Source organism: Peromyscus californicus, unplaced genomic scaffold, assembly GCF_007827085.1.
Source record: "Peromyscus californicus insignis strain IS unplaced genomic scaffold, ASM782708v3 Scaffold_11__1_contigs__length_118956290, whole genome shotgun sequence".
NCBI lineage: Eukaryota > Metazoa > Chordata > Mammalia > Rodentia > Cricetidae > Peromyscus > Peromyscus californicus.
Window position 1 is genome coordinate 84673793 of NW_026294402.1, and position 15552 is coordinate 84689344.

The following is a 15552-nucleotide window of genomic DNA, read 5'->3' on the forward strand; positions in this document are numbered from 1 at the left end:
GGGGAGGGGAAGGGAGACGCCTTCCCTCCCCCTTCCCCCCTCCCCCATTCCCCTCTCCTCCCCCCCCCCCCCCCCGCCCGCCCAGTCTCCCGAGTATCCAGACCCCCAGGGGCTTGCTAAAACCCAGATTTGCTTTTCTATCAGTGGAAAGGAGGAAGAAATAAGTAAATCACTGGCTGGCGAGGGAAAGGATGGAAAAGGCTCAGGGACAGATGCTTATATGCAAGATGAGGTCACGAAGAGGAGGGGTGTTGAAGTGGCCTGAGGACAGGACTGTCTCTGCAGCCTGTGCTCCGCAGCATCAGCAGCATCAGCAGCACTCTGCCTAGGAGAGCTTTGAAGGCCAGAGATGAAGCTAGAGGCCAGCAGGAGGGAGCTCCGCTCCAGAAGCGTCAGTGTTTAGAAAGCCGTGCCCTGTTTATTGGGTCGGTGCCATGACCATTTGTAGATTCCAGCTTCTGACTTCTCACTCACTCAGTCCCACAGAAGGAGGCAAACCTTTTTTGATGCCAAAGTCAGGGTTCCATACCTGACCTCTCTGTACCCTTTTTGTCATCTTATTTCTTTGAGGTAGTTTTGAATGTATACGCAATCTGAAAAAAACAAAACCCAAAACCCTTTTTCACATCGTTCCTCTGTTCAAAAATTTCTTAGTGTGCCTGCTGTGAAATAACACTGTACCCACAGAATTACATGAATTGCATACAAAACCTTAGAGCTGTTAACTAGGAGGTACATCCAAAAATCCTGATATTTGAATCCTTTCCACAGTCTGCAGCTACCTACCTACCCTAGGGAAAGCCTTTGGGTTCAAGGCTTTTCTTTTGTAAACAGACTCACTAGATAGCCCTGGCTGGCCTGGAACTGGCCATGTAGACAGGGCTGGCCTTGAACTCATAAGAATCTACCTGACTCTGCCTCCTGAGTCTCTGTTTCTAATTTTCTGTTTTGTTTTTTATTTTGTTTTTTGTTTTGTTTTTGTTTTTTGAGACAGGGTTTCTCTGTGTAGTCCTGGCTAGCCTGGAACTGGCCATGTAGACTGGGGTAGCCTTGCACTCAAAGAGATCTACCTGACTCTGCCTCTAATTTTCTGTTGTTTTTTCGACACATGGTTTCTCTATGTAGCTCTGGCTGTCCTGGAACTAGCTCTGTAGACCAAGATAGCCTCAAACTCAGAGATTTGCCTGACTCTGCCTCCTGAGTGCTGGGATTAGAGGCATGTGCCACCACACTCGGCTTCTGATGTATTTTAAACTACTTTATAAAAGGCTTCCTCTGCTTACATTTTAACTAGCAACTTAAAAAAATACCTGTTTTCCCACATTCTTGCCAAACATGGTATTCCCACTCTCTGATTTTAATACAAGTGAAGTGTGTTGTGCAAAAGAAGCAAGATACAAGAGTAAGTATACGTTTATCAATGGGTTAGAAATCAGGACAGTGTTTAACTGGATGTCCAGGGTGGGTAGAGGGAGATAAATAGGAAAGAGGCACTAAGGAATCTTGAGATGCTAGAAATGTTCTATATCTTGATTTTTAGATCTTGTATGATTATGATCATGTGCATTTTTAAGCATGACCTTATGTAATGCACTTTATCATACCTATATTATACCTTAATAACACATCTTAAATTTATTTATTATGTGTGCTGCACATATTGGAGGTCAGAAGACAGCTTGCAAGAGCCAGTTCTCTCTTTTTTTCATGTGGGTTCTGGGTATAGAACTCAGGTGATCAACCTTAGCAACTGGTTCCTTTAGCCATTGAACCATCTAGCCAACAAAAATATGTTAATGATCATTTTAAAATGTTTTGTTATAAGGAGTGGAGAAGTGATTCATCAGTTAAGATCACTGTTTAAAGACCTGGGTTCAGTTCTCATCACCTACATGGCACCTCACAAGTAGCTCCAGTTCCAGTTAGAAAAGCAGTAAGTGCTGTTAACTAATAAATGGTCAATACAGCCCCTCCCTTTTTAAAAAATATTGTGTATGGAGACAAGTGCCACAGTCCACATGTGGAAGCCAGAGGACTGCTCAGTGGAGTTGATTCTCTCCTCTCACCTTATGTGGGTTCTGGACTGGAATTCAGGTCTCTCTCTAGGCCCGCACAGTAAGAGCCTTCATTTGTTGTGCCATTTAAAAAAATTAGATCAGAAGGGCTTAATCTAGAAGCCCATGATCCTAATTCAAAGGGCATAGGGATTTTTTTTCTTAGTGCTGGCAGTCAAACTCAGGGCCTTGCACATTCTAGGTAAACACTCCATCCCTGAACTACATTCTCAGCTCAAGGGTCCATGAATTTGCATGAGCCAGAAAAATGACATTGTTTTCTCCCAACTCAAGCTAAAATGTAGTATTTCTTTATAAATGAAGAAAGTGAGGCTGGAGAGATGGCTCAGCAGTTAAAAGAGCTTGATGCTGCGTTCATTTACCAGGACCCACATGGCAGCTCACAACTGCCTGTAACTCCAGTCAGTACCAGGGGATCTAATACCTTCTTCTGGCCTCTGTGTGGCACACAAACATGGAGACAGAACACTCATACACAAAATAATAGATAGGTAGGTAGGTAGGTAGGTAGGTAGGTAGGTAGATAGGTAGATAGATAGATAGATCGATCGATCGATCGATCGATCGATCGATAGATAGATAGATAGATAGATAGATAGATAGATAGATAGATATAGGACCAATGAGATGGCTCAGAGGATAAAAGTCTTGTCTCCAAACCTGATGATCTGTGTTTGATACTCAGGCTCCATATGGTAGAAGAGTTGAATCTTACTAACACACATACACCACACACACACACACACACACACACACATACACCACACACACACACACACACACACACACACACACTGGCACAAGTGCCCCCACGCAAACACACAGCAAGTAAATGTAATAAAATTGTTTTTTGTTTGCTTGTTTGTTTTTTGTTTTTTGAGACAGGGTTTCTCTGTGTAGTTTTGGTGCCTGTCCTGGATCTCACTCTGTAGACCAGGCTAGCCTCGAACCACCTGGCTCTGCTTCCCGAGTGCTGGGATTAAAGGCATGTGCCACCGCTGCCAGACTTAAAAGTGTTAATAAATTAAATAAAAATACTTTAAAATATGAAATAAATGACCGGGCGGTGGTGGCGCACGCCTTTAATCCCAGCACTCGGGAGGCAGAGTCAGGCGGATCTCTGTGAGTTCGAGGCCAGCCTGGGCTACCAAGTGAGTTCCAGGAAAAGGCGCAAAGCTACACAGAGAAACCCTGTCTCGAAAAACCAAAAAAAAAAAAAAAAAAAAAAAGAAAGAAATGAAGATGGCAAGCCATGCTATTTGGCAGCACGTGTGTCTGACTTTGTCCCCAGTGGAAATTAAGCTGCTTTCTGATCACATTCCACACGTTACAGTTCCTGCATATATCTCAGAAATATCATTGACGTTCGTCACTCCTTTGAAATTACTGTGCTTGGGGCTAGAGAGATGACTCAGTGGTTAAGAGCATGTACTGCTATTACAGAAGAGCCAAGCTCCCTTTCCAGCCGTTGCCAGACAGCTCTTCAACACCTGTAACTACAGCTCCAGGAGGATCTGATGCCTCCAGCCTCTGAGGGCATCTGCATTCACGCACATGGACACACACACAGGCACACACATAGTCACGTGGTTAAGAATAAAACAGATCTTGAATTTTGTTACTTATTAGACCTGATCTAGATCCTATTATTTAATAGATTAATGTTAAAGTATGTACCTACCGGATGTTTAAGTATTTAATAGCTTTATTTTTTATAAAATTATTTACTTTTTTAATCTTGTGCTTTTTATTTTATATATCCGAAAACATTATAAGAAAAGAGTTCATTGGCTGAACTGACTGCCACCAAGACTGGAGGAGGATTCTGTGGCACAAATACAGCACACACCCTGTGTTAATGGTGGTAATAGTATTGGTTATTTGTTTATGGTATTCAAATTCTGAGAAACGTGAGCTGTTTTGAATGTCTGACATGACTTTTACTTTATATATGTGTTTGTTTCTCCATCTGTATACACACATATGTGTTTTGTGTTGTATATGTAAGTGGGGGCACATGCATGCCACTGCAGAGTCAGAAGGTTGGAGGATAAGCCATAGGAATGTTGAGATTTCAGTCACTTGACCCCACCTCCTGCTTTCTCTGGGGTCTGTGGATTTGAACTGAAGTCTTCAAGCACTTTATTCCTTGAGCCACCTCCCTGGCCTTTGTTTTATCTTTTGAGATGGGGTCTCATGCATCCCATACTGGTGTCAAACCCACTACATCAGCAAGGACTGTTCTCTTGCCTTCAATTACTGAATGATAGCATTATAGCCATGTGCCACCATGCCCAAATTTGACACATGCATACATGGGTCTCATTGCAGCCCTTGAGAATGACACAGTGGCTGGTTGTCCTGTCGTTGGTGATGAGAAGTAATCACTGGGATAAAGAGGCTAAAGCCCTTTTCATTTTTGACTGATCAGTGATGTTGCTGGAGTAGTCAGTGTCAGAGCTTGGGCTCTGGCAGCCCTGACAAGCCAGGGTCAGCCTGTCCTCAACAGGTCAACTTAACAGACACACAACAGTGAAGAGCACCGAAAAGTAACTTATTCAATGGAGTTACAGTGGGAATGGAACAAATTATGAGTTCCATTGACACCCTCTTCCAGTTTATCTGCAGGATCCTGACATGAGGTTTAGGTTTATGTAGAGGGCAAGAGATACACATATCGTAACTGGGCCAGTGAGATGGCTCAGAGGGTAGAAACCAAGCCTGACAACCTGAGTTTGATCCCTGGCACCCAACTTCCCAAAAGTTGTCCTCTTGACCTCAAAATGCATGCTACTGTGGCATCCTCTCTCTCTCTCTCTCTCTCTCCTCTCTCTCTCTCTCTCTCTCTCTCTCTCACACACACACACACACACACACACACACACACACAAGCACACAGCACATACAGGTACACAAAATTAAAGTGTAATAGAAAATTTTGAATAGATATGTGTAACTAAGCAGTGTTGGTCCAAGGTGGTCCCTGTTTGAATGAGAATGCCTCCCATAGGTTTGTATATTTAAATACTTGATCCCCATTGATGGAAATGTTTGGGAAGGATTAGGAGGTGTGGTGTTGTTGGAGGAGGTGTGTCACTGGGGGCAGGATTTGAGGTTTCAAAAGACTCACACCATTCCCAGTGTGCCTGTCTGCCTCCCACGTTCAGATGGAGGTGTGAGCTCCCAGTTTTTCCTGTCTAGGGGCCTTTGCTCTGCTGTCATGGACTCTACCCTCCGAAACCACAGGCCTGCTTGAACACTTTCTTTCCTAAGTTGCCTTGGTCACGGGCGTTTTATCACAGCAAGGAAAAGCAACTAAGGCATTGATACAGCCTTGTCTGTATAACAATCTCCAAGCCAGCCGGAGCTCCACAGTGAGACCCTGTCTCAAAAGAAATTTTAAGAAGGTGGGGGAGGGTAGTTTATACTAGGCCCTGGTTTCAAACCCTAGCAAGCCTCCCTCCCCCATACACACACACACAAGAACTAGATTGGACTCATGAGGAACCATGGTGTATGATGTATCCACCACTCAGCTTCTACAGTTATTAACATGCACCCAATTCTTTTCTTTTCTACTTTCTTTCTTCTTTTTTTCTTTTTCTTTCGTTCTTTCTTTTTTTTTTTTTTTTGGTTTTTTGAGACAGAGTTTCTCTGTGTAGCTTTGTCCTGCAACTGACTCTGTAGACCAGGCTAGCTTTGAACTCAGAGACCTGCCTGCCTCTGCCTCCTGAGTGCTGGAATAAAAGGCATGTGCCAGAACACCCAGCTCCAATCTTGTTTCTTTTCTTTCTTTTTTTTTTTTTTTTTTTTTTGATTTTTCGAGACAAGGTTTCTCTGTGTAGCTTTGCGTCTTTCCTGGAACTGGCTTTGTAGCCCAGGCTGGCCTCGAACTCACAGATTCGCCTGCCTCTGCCTCCTGAGTGCTGGGATAAAAGGCGTGTGCCACCACACCCACTCCAATCTTGTTTCTTAGGTACCTCTTCATCCTTCCTCCACAAAAGATATTTACACACAAATTGCATGTTGCATGTCTATATTTGATTCTATACAATGAACTTTAGCTCTGTAAAAGTCTCCCCCCACCCCTGACACACAGACACACCATTAGCACATTTAATCAATGTTTAGATTTCCTGATTTCTCCTTGCATAGCAAATCAACACCTAAATAAGGGCCAGACTTTAATTTGATTAAGATGTCTCTGTCTAACAGAGAACTCAGAAAGCTGAGGTGGGCCAGCCCAGGCAATGTAGTGAGACCATGTCATAAAGAAAAAAAAAATTATCTTTTTTCCCTTGCCACTTAGTAGTTGAAATTAAATCACACAGAATTAACACATCTTCTTAAAGTGTGTGATACATAAACACAAAAATCTCTCTCTCTCTTTATTTTTAATTTTTATTTTTTTCTGGTTTTTCGAGACAGGGTTTCTCTGTGTATCTTTGGAGTCTGTCCTGGAACTCACTCTTTAGACCAGGCTGGCCTTGAACTCATAGAGATCCGCCTGCCTCTGTCTCCCGAGTGCAGGGATTAAAGGCATGCGCCATCACTAGCCAGCAAAATCTTCAAATATAAAATCCATGGAAAAACAAAACTTGCAATAAATCACTAGTCCGAAAATCATCAGCCAAGAGTAAAAAGAAAATATCCTTTGAGACTAAGCTATTACAAGGCTGCTTCTCACAAAGTCCAGCCCTTGACCCATGGCTGACCAGGAAAAGTACTGATACAATTCTAGGCCATGGGACTCAGAGGTATGGCCTCTGTAACCTGACTAGGGACCTACGGAACTGCTCACACTGGCTTCTTGGGATGACAGGGGTTGGGGGAGGGGGGGAGGCTCTGGGATGCTCCACACTTCCACATCTTAGTATCCCATGACCTGATCTGTGAGCCACATTCGGATTAGCTGGAGTTTGAATGTTCATTGCAGGTGGCTGTAGTGAGGCTGTACTGACCTACAGAGTGTATCAGTTAGGTCTGTGGTAATGGAACTAGGGAGCAAGTGATGCAAATAAACAACAAGTGTTGAAACAACAACAACAACAACAAATGTTGATTCTGGGAGACCTGTGGCCTGGCTACACTATGTGTGCTCACTTGGCACCTGAGCCTTTTGAGGAGAATGACAATTAGCTTCTCTACTTTGTCTATGAGATACTTTATAACAGAATGAAATTGAAATCAGAACTACCAGCCAACTAGAGCAACTAGAACTAGCCAACTAGCAGCCAGAACAAAGTACTAGCAGCTAGGTAGGTTATAGAAGAGAAATGGATGGTTTCACAGTTTAGGGGCTGGAATGAAGGTGTTGGTCATGTTGGCTCTTCTGCGGATAATATGGAGAATCCATCCCATGCATTTCTCCAAGCCTCTGGTAGTTTGCTGACAGAATTTGGAGTTCCTTAATTCATGGCAACTATGCTTCATTCTTTGCCTTGATCTTCACAGAACATCCTCCCATTTGTCCAAAGGGATGTCTTTGTCCAGATTTCTCCTTTGTGATGAGGCCAGCAGTCATACTGCATTTACAGCCTGCCCTGATTTCGTCCAGATTACTTCCATCCATCCATGACACTATTTCTAAATAAAACTACTTGCTGAGATAGTGGGGATTGGGTCTTTAACATAGGAATGGGGATGTGGTGGGCAGACACGCACTTCCCACTATTACACTGATTTGTATTAAATGGATGCATGGGATTTTCACTGACTTCTCATCAGTTTTTCGGTTTGTTGCTTCTTTGCTGTCCTGGAAAAACCCCATCCCTCTGCCTATCACCTAGAGCCTGAGCCCTTCCTTACCCGGACTCTGAGAATCTTCATCCCTCCCTCCCTTTGCTCTCCTCCCCCTCCCCCTGTCTTGTTCTTTCTCCTTTTGCAACACGGGGCTTGATGCTTTCAGGGACTGTCCATGTTTTGTCTTTCGAAGTCTGAAACTGTGTTTTGGATTGATGATAATAACATATGTTAATTGTGGAGGACATTTAAGAACTGCCGAGGGAGCGGGGCAGCGGCGGCATGCCGCCTTTAACCCCAGCGCAGCAGAAACAGGCGGGTTTTTGTCAGTTCGAGGCCAGTCTGATCTAAAGCAAAGTTCAGCGGTCCAGGACAGTCACGGCTCCACAGAGAAGCCCTGTCTTGGAAAACTGAAAACAAAACAAAACAAAACAAAAAAGAATGGTTGAAAGATGACTGAAAATATTTAAGAACTTGGAACTGTCAATAGAAAAGCAAAATTTTACTCAACGGGAATTGTTTGGGGGAAAATCTATGAAGAAAGGGAGCTCTAAAAGCACAAAAAATACTACAATTTCAATCACTAACTTCAACAAAAAGAAAAGGGAAGGGAAAAAAAAAAAAAGCCCTAACGGTGCGTTTCCGATTGCGTATAGCCAACGCAATCTTATAATAGTTTAAAAAGACATTCGCGGTGCACTCCAGATCAACCTTCGAAACCACAAACGGCATGAAATAAGAAATAAAGATCGCTTATGCAATGTTTGTGAACTGTATGATTTCATTCATTTTCATGTCATGGTACTCCCTAACTTCAGGCTGCCCTTAAACACAACACTGAAACAGAATTATAAAAATGTTTCCCTACGCGGAATAACCTTTTGGGTTCCCGGCTGTTTTTCATTTATGTCCTACTTACTATTATTATGTGAGTGCTGGTTGCGTGAAGGTTCCTGCGGTGTGGATACCAAGGGACTTGTGGGAGTCATTTCTGTCCTTTAAACCACGTGGGCTCCAGGACAGTATTAGAGCCCCTAGGGTTGAGTACGGATGTCTTGTCTTTCCGTGATGGTTTCATCTTTGCGGTTCTTTTAGTGTTGGGATTGTTTGACAATAAGTAACTTAGAAATACTCAGTACTCAAGCTTGATAACATGTCAGATGCCGACCTGGAAAACTGAAAACTGAAGCCGCCCAACGTGGGGCTCGAACCCACGACCCTGGGATTAAGAGTCCCATGCTCTACCGACTGAGCTAGCCGGGCAGTTGAGTGTCTGGCTTTTCTAGGTCTTTTCAAAGGAATGACATTTTAGTTTGCTTCAAGCGTTTTATCTTTGTCAAAGTATCTTTTCTGAGCTTTTCCTTTTTCCTTTTTTCTTTTTCCCCCCTTTTTCTTCTTTCCTCTCTCTCTCTCTTTTTTTTTTTTGTAAAACATCTCACGAAATGAATTGTATTTTGTTTCTGCTTTCGTGAGCCCAAACTTCTGCTGTTTGATAAAAATGTCTAAACGGCCCTCTAGCGGTCAGAATCTCCTGTTCCCGGAGGTAAGGCCAGGCGAGGAAGCTGGCTCCCTGCCGGCTTGGGTGTCTGTCATTCAGAAATTTCCGGCGCTGCCAGGAGCTGGGCTTGTGCTCCGTGCCAGCACCAAAGCAGCTCCGGACCAAAGTCCGGCAAAGCCGCAGCACCACGCGGGTAACTAAGAGCTGGCGAGATGCCTCAGTGGCAGGGAACTTCCCAACCCCAGCTAACTGGTTACTTGAGTTCCATCCCTGAGAACCCATGGTAGCAGGAGAGAACCGACTGCTCCATGCGTGCACACACACTTGTAATTTAGAACACATTTGCAAAAGAAGCTAGCTGAACTTACAGGGCTCAGGACGCTTAGAAAGACAGAAGATTCAGAAGATCCTTCCTTCCCCAACGAGCTCCAACTATGTTTTCTGGAGTCCTCACCCAAGCTGGGATGGGCTTTGGGTCACCCACACTCCTACAAGTAACCCCAATAAACTCACCAAGCTGAACGTGGGTGCAAATGGGTCTGTCGGCTGGTGCCCCATCAAAACAGACGTTTGATCACCGATCTCAGGAACTACACAACACTTTCTAAATAAAGAGTATGGACTGGTTAAACCGTGGCAGGAATAGTATCCCACAGGCTTCTAATGTACCATCTTAATCTAGAAATTAAGTGACGCCGTACAAGGTCAACAGTAATTATTCTCAGTTATCTTTGGGTACCTTACGGATTTACTGAGAAGAATGATGTTATTTAATCCCATCAGAAATAGTTTATTTGGATTCATCCATCTTTAGATCTTATTGCTCGTTTACAGGAAATAAAAGGTATTGGGATAGAAAAATAATATAATGAAGAAACTAAATTGTTGCTTTCTGGCTCGTTTTGTGTTGAAACAGGAACTCACTACAATCAAACTGGCCTTGAACTCAGAGATCTGCTTGCTACCTTTGCCTTCCGGAGCTGGGGTTGAAGGCATGGGCCATCACATCTAGTCTTGGTTTTGTTTTGATTGCAGGGCTGAAAATCAATCCCAGACCCTCCTGCATGCTAGGCTATCACTGTCACTAAGCCACATAGAGCCCCAGCCCAATACTACAATCTTTTCCATGATTTCTGCTAAATTAAAAAAAAACCCAGAGTATCACAATTTTCATATTTAGTAACTGACCAGGACAAATTGGTTATGGAAAGATTGGGGAATCGACTGGGGAAATTTGGTAGTTTGAATGTAAAAGATGAGATAAAGACTTGCTGAAGTGGAAAAATGTAGACGTTTGACTGAAGGAGAGCAGACCGCTGAGTAAAATATCACCTTGCATTTAAGTGAAAATACTAACTAGGCATGGTGCACGCCTTTAATCCCAGCACTCAGGAGGCAGAAGCAGGCGGATCTCTGTGAGTTCCAGGCCAGCCTGGTCTACAGAGAGAGAGTTCTAGGACAGAGAAACCCTGTCTTGAAAAACAAACAAGCAAACAAAAACAAAACAAAACAAAAGATTTTTTTTAAAAAGACACTATATAAAAACTGATACCTGGGTGAATGTAAAGAGTTTACTTTTTGTTTGCTTTTGTCTTTTGAGCTTTCTAAAATACAGACACACAAGTTTCTACAATAAAAAGAGTTTTTTGTGTTTTTTTTTTTTGAGTGGATGACAAAAGGAAAGGAGACCATTAAAACTTTAAACTGTGGCCAACAATTAGGCTCACATAAATGAGACTTGGAAGTTCCCCAAAGCTTCATATATATATGTAGACTATAAATCCAGCCTGAGTCTTCCTGGCCATCAAGAAAATGAAGAGGAAGAGGAGAGGAAGAGGAAGTAGGGAAAGCTGGTACAGTTCATTATACCCATAATTCCCTTAGGTGAGGTCACATGGCTAAGTTCTATCCCCTTAGGTTCTAGGACCAAAAAAGAGTCAACTATACAGACCTTGTCATTTAGAATAAAAAACATACTGGTTATAAGATACCTTGATATTCCCTTCACCCCTCTAATCTGAGACTGTTTTACATGTATCCTAGGCTACCCTTAAACCCTATGTAGCTGTGACCTTGAACTTCTTATCCTCCTGCCTCTATCCTCCTGAGTGCTGGGAATACAAACATGTCACCATGCCTAGTTTTATGTAGGGCTGGGCATTCAACCTACGGCTTCCTGAACGCAAGAGGCAAGTGGTCTATTCACTGATCCACTTCCTCAGACTTCCAGTGAGTTGATATCGGTTGAGGGACCTGTATCATCTTCCGGTGTCACTGTGGTGATCTCTGAGAGGAGATCTGTGAAGGCCTGCAGGCTCCCATCTCCTTCTCCCTTTGGCACATACCAGCCACAACTACACCAGATGCCTTAGCGATCTGGGTAGATCTTGGTAGCCAGCTCGAACTTTCTAACAAAACCCTCCAGGGATGCCTTACCTTGAAGCCCCAGGTCCACACTCCTTACCAGAGCTTACTACGTCCAGTGCACTCCAGTGTCAGCCTTTCTGGCCTCATCCACATGGTCAGCTCCACCTGTGGGGTTCCCTTTTCCATCACAGTTCGTTGGTCACCAGTACATAAGGACAAAGGGACAGAAGCAGCGACAGGAAGTTTTGTACATGGCCTGTGAACGTGGCACAGATAGCTCTCTGACAGACAGCTTCAATGAGTTACCTCAACTTTATTCCAGAGTATAGGTGATATATAGGATTGGGGTGGTATCTGGGGCAAATCCTAATTTGCATTAGGTGGCACGCTCCTGTCATATAGCTGGATTAGTAGCAGCACAATCCCATGAAAATAGCTAGAGCATGAAACTTAATTACCAGGTGGGCAGCAGGGGAAGAGCATTTGCAGGGAACTGTGTCAAGTGTCATTCTTGAGATAAGTCAGGCATCCAGGCCTAGAGACATCCTTCAGATAAGGCTAGGTAGAGAGCAGGAAGCTCCCACTGAGGGGTAGGGAGTCCTCCATATTGTTCTGAGCCCGGGGAGAGCTGCTAAGCTATGGTAGACTGCAACTTCTGACCAGTGGGGCCTCCCAACATCTCCCTCTGTTTTATTTTATAATGGAGAAGTGTCATCCTAAGCCTTGAAGAACCTGTTGTCTTCATTGGATGGGTCTGGGGCTTGGTAGTGAACCTGATTGGTGGTGGTTTTAGCAATAGCAGTGTTCTGCTGCTGGAGGAACTGAATAAGGCAAGAGGCAAGCATCAAATAAAATATAGCACAGTTAGAGGACTGATAAAGGGTTCCTAAAGCCAGGAAAACAAGGGGTTACTAAACCAGCTAAATTGCTCTAGGGGCTGGAATTTTGAGAGCCGGTCTTTGTGGAGTTTTTGAGGGTATTGACATTAGTTTCAACCACATATGACTCTTCGAAGAAACAACATTCTTCCCCCAGTGCCAAGTAAGTCCCTCCAGGTTCAGCAGTTATTGCTTCCAGTGCTCTTCTATTTTGGAGCACAGCCCCAAGAAGAGAGTTCATCTGCCCTTAGAGGGATTCAAGACTGTCAGTCGTGGATGCCATTACCTGATCAAGTTTGTCTCTGAAGTCTCCAGCCAGATGATGCATTTGGATGATGGCAGATGTTTCAGCCGTGGCACATCCAAGGCAGATGACAAGTCCTATTCCTACCAGTAAAGGAAGGACTATCTCATGTCTTCAGCTGCTTTGTAGCAGCCGTGTGGCCTCTTCTTCCTTATATAGATAAACCTGTGGAATAATCACAATAGGGGTGCAAAATCCTGGTAGGGGGGTGTCTATGCAGGGGGCTATCTTTCTCTTACACCAAAGGAAAGAAGGAGGTGGTGTGCACAGGTTAAGCTGGTAACGGTTTGATTGACAGTACATTGGTGGTCTGTAGGTATAAGTTGGGGAGAAAGACAAAGGGGTAAAGTAGGTTTTTGATCAAGAGGGGAATATCATGAAGGTCCAGGTGGATGTCATCTTTCTCGGCAGACATTGGTGTTTTTTGAGTTTTTTGTTTGTTTGTTTGTTTTTTGTTTTTTTTGGGGGGGGGGTTTCGAGACAGGGTTTCTCTGTGTAACAGTCCTGGCTGTCCTAGATCTCACTCTGTAGACCAGGCTGGCCTTGAACTCACAGAGATCTGCCTACCTCTGTCTCCCAAGTGCTGGGATTAAAGGCGTGCACCACCAATGCCCAGCTTTAGCAGACATTGCTGCAGAAGTATTTGTGGGTACTGCTGCAAGAGGGGGTGGGTACTAGAAGCACAAAAGAAGCAATGAGAGGTGTTTGGATATTCAGTGAATGGGAGGAAATCAGAAACATACTGAATGTATAGACTCCAGGACATTGTTGACCTTATTTGTTCCTCCTTTTGTTTTTCCTGCAGAACAAGGTTATGATGAGTTAAGACTTAGCTGCAGGTACAAGCTGTCAGGAGATGTGAATGTCAACAGAGGGGTATCTAGTGAAGGGGAGGCCACCTTGATAGTGTTTGTCCATTACCCCTGTGTGCCAGCAGTCATGCCAAGGGTCTGCAATGTATACTACACGGTTGGTGAGGAAGGTACTTGAATCATCATTATCTATTAGAAAAATAGACTTCCCTTTTTGTGATCAAAATGACCTTGAGCATACTCCCACCCCCTGCCACTCTAGTTGGCAAGTGTAGTAGCAACATCCCCCATAAATATCTACATCCTTGAGATATGATGGGTCTGTCTGTCAGAAAGGGAAGCAGACAAAATCATCTGGGTGACTGGTGTTGGCATTTGGTATACCAGAAACTGTATGGGTTTTTGGCATCCCGCTAGTGGGCAATCTCCTGTCCCGATTATTTGATTCCTCCCCCGGTATGTTTCCCTGACATAAAACTGTCAGGGAATAGTATTCAGGAGGGTAGGGCTAGGTAAAGAATTGGTATTTAGGAAGGTAAAGCCCCCACACTAGATGTTCCTCAAAACCATGTACTTTGAAGCCTCTGGGAGACCAAAGCACTTCTCCTTCCTTTGAGTGTTCATCCCCCCGACCTTTCTCAGTGGCACCCTGATCCCTGGTCAGGAGACATGTCCTCCAGGAAGGCTTTCCTGTCTGCCTTGATGTCAAGGCAGTGGGTCAGGGTGCTGAGAGCACTTGGGTTCTCCAGGCGGCTCAGAGCTCAGGTAGATGAGGCTCTTACTTTTCACCCTTCGGTGGGCCTCTTCTCCAGTGACCTGTCCTTATGCATCCACAGTCTATTGCATGCTCTTCTGATTCAACATTGACTCTCTGCTATGGTATAGAGAGAAAGTACCCCAAGATACTGACTACAACCACCAGGGTTCCAATTCACGTCAGTCACTCTTTCTAAATTATTTATTTTATGTGTATGACTGTTCTGGTTGTGTGTATGTATGTGCACCACACATATGACTGGTACCTGAGGAGTCCAGAAGAGGATGTCTGATCCCCTGGAACAGGAGTTATGGATGGTTGTAATCTACCACGTGGGCAGTGTGAACCAAACCTGGATCCTCTGAAAAGCAGCAGGTGCTCTTAACAGCTAAGCCATCTTTCCAGTGTCTATCCTTTTTTTTCTTTATTAGAATACAAAGTATTGGGCATCATCATGGCCTCTTCATGCATATGTGTCACTGTATTTTGTTCTCCTTCATTCCTCTCCCATGCTGTCTGTCCCTGTGCCCCTCCCCTCTCTCTCCGCAGTTAGTCTCCCCTTCTTTTGCATTACATGTATTCCATTACCTTCTCTATTTTCTACCTCCCTTCAGATCTCTTCTTCCCCTCTCATGATCTCCTTTCCAGTTTTGCAATCTGCACATGCACATATATAAATACACACAGAACCGTACAGTTTTAAAAGGCTAATTTTGTGATATGTTTTTATTTTTGAAACAGGCTTTCACTGTGTTGTCTACACTGGTTTCAAACTCTTGGACTCAAATGATCCTTTTACCTGTGATGGGACCATGGGCATCACAGGACCATGGGACCATGTGTGCCATCACATCTGGTTATATCTGTTTACATATATGTGTGTGTGTGTGTGTGTGTGTGTGTGTGTGTTTCAAGACATGGTTTCTCTGTGTAGCTCTGGCTGTCCTGGAACTCTTTTTCTATGCCAGGCTGGCTGGCCTTGAATTGACAGAGATCTGCCTGCTTCTGCCTCCCGAGAGTGCTGGGATTAAAGGTATGGACCACCACAACCCGGCTTGCTTTATTTAAGATTATGTGGGCTTTGGAATGAGAATGGTCTCAAAACTCATACATTTCAAT

The 15552-nt window shown here is 44.0% G+C and overlaps 1 non-coding gene across 1 annotated transcript; it reads right to left on the bottom strand.

Moving 5' to 3' along the window:
* Positions 1–9007: 9007 nt before the first annotated feature.
* Trnak-cuu (transfer RNA lysine (anticodon CUU)) lies at positions 9008–9080 on the bottom strand. The gene has a single exon. It is a non-coding gene; the product is annotated as a tRNA-Lys (tRNA).
* Between the last annotated feature and the right edge of the window lie 6472 nt (positions 9081–15552).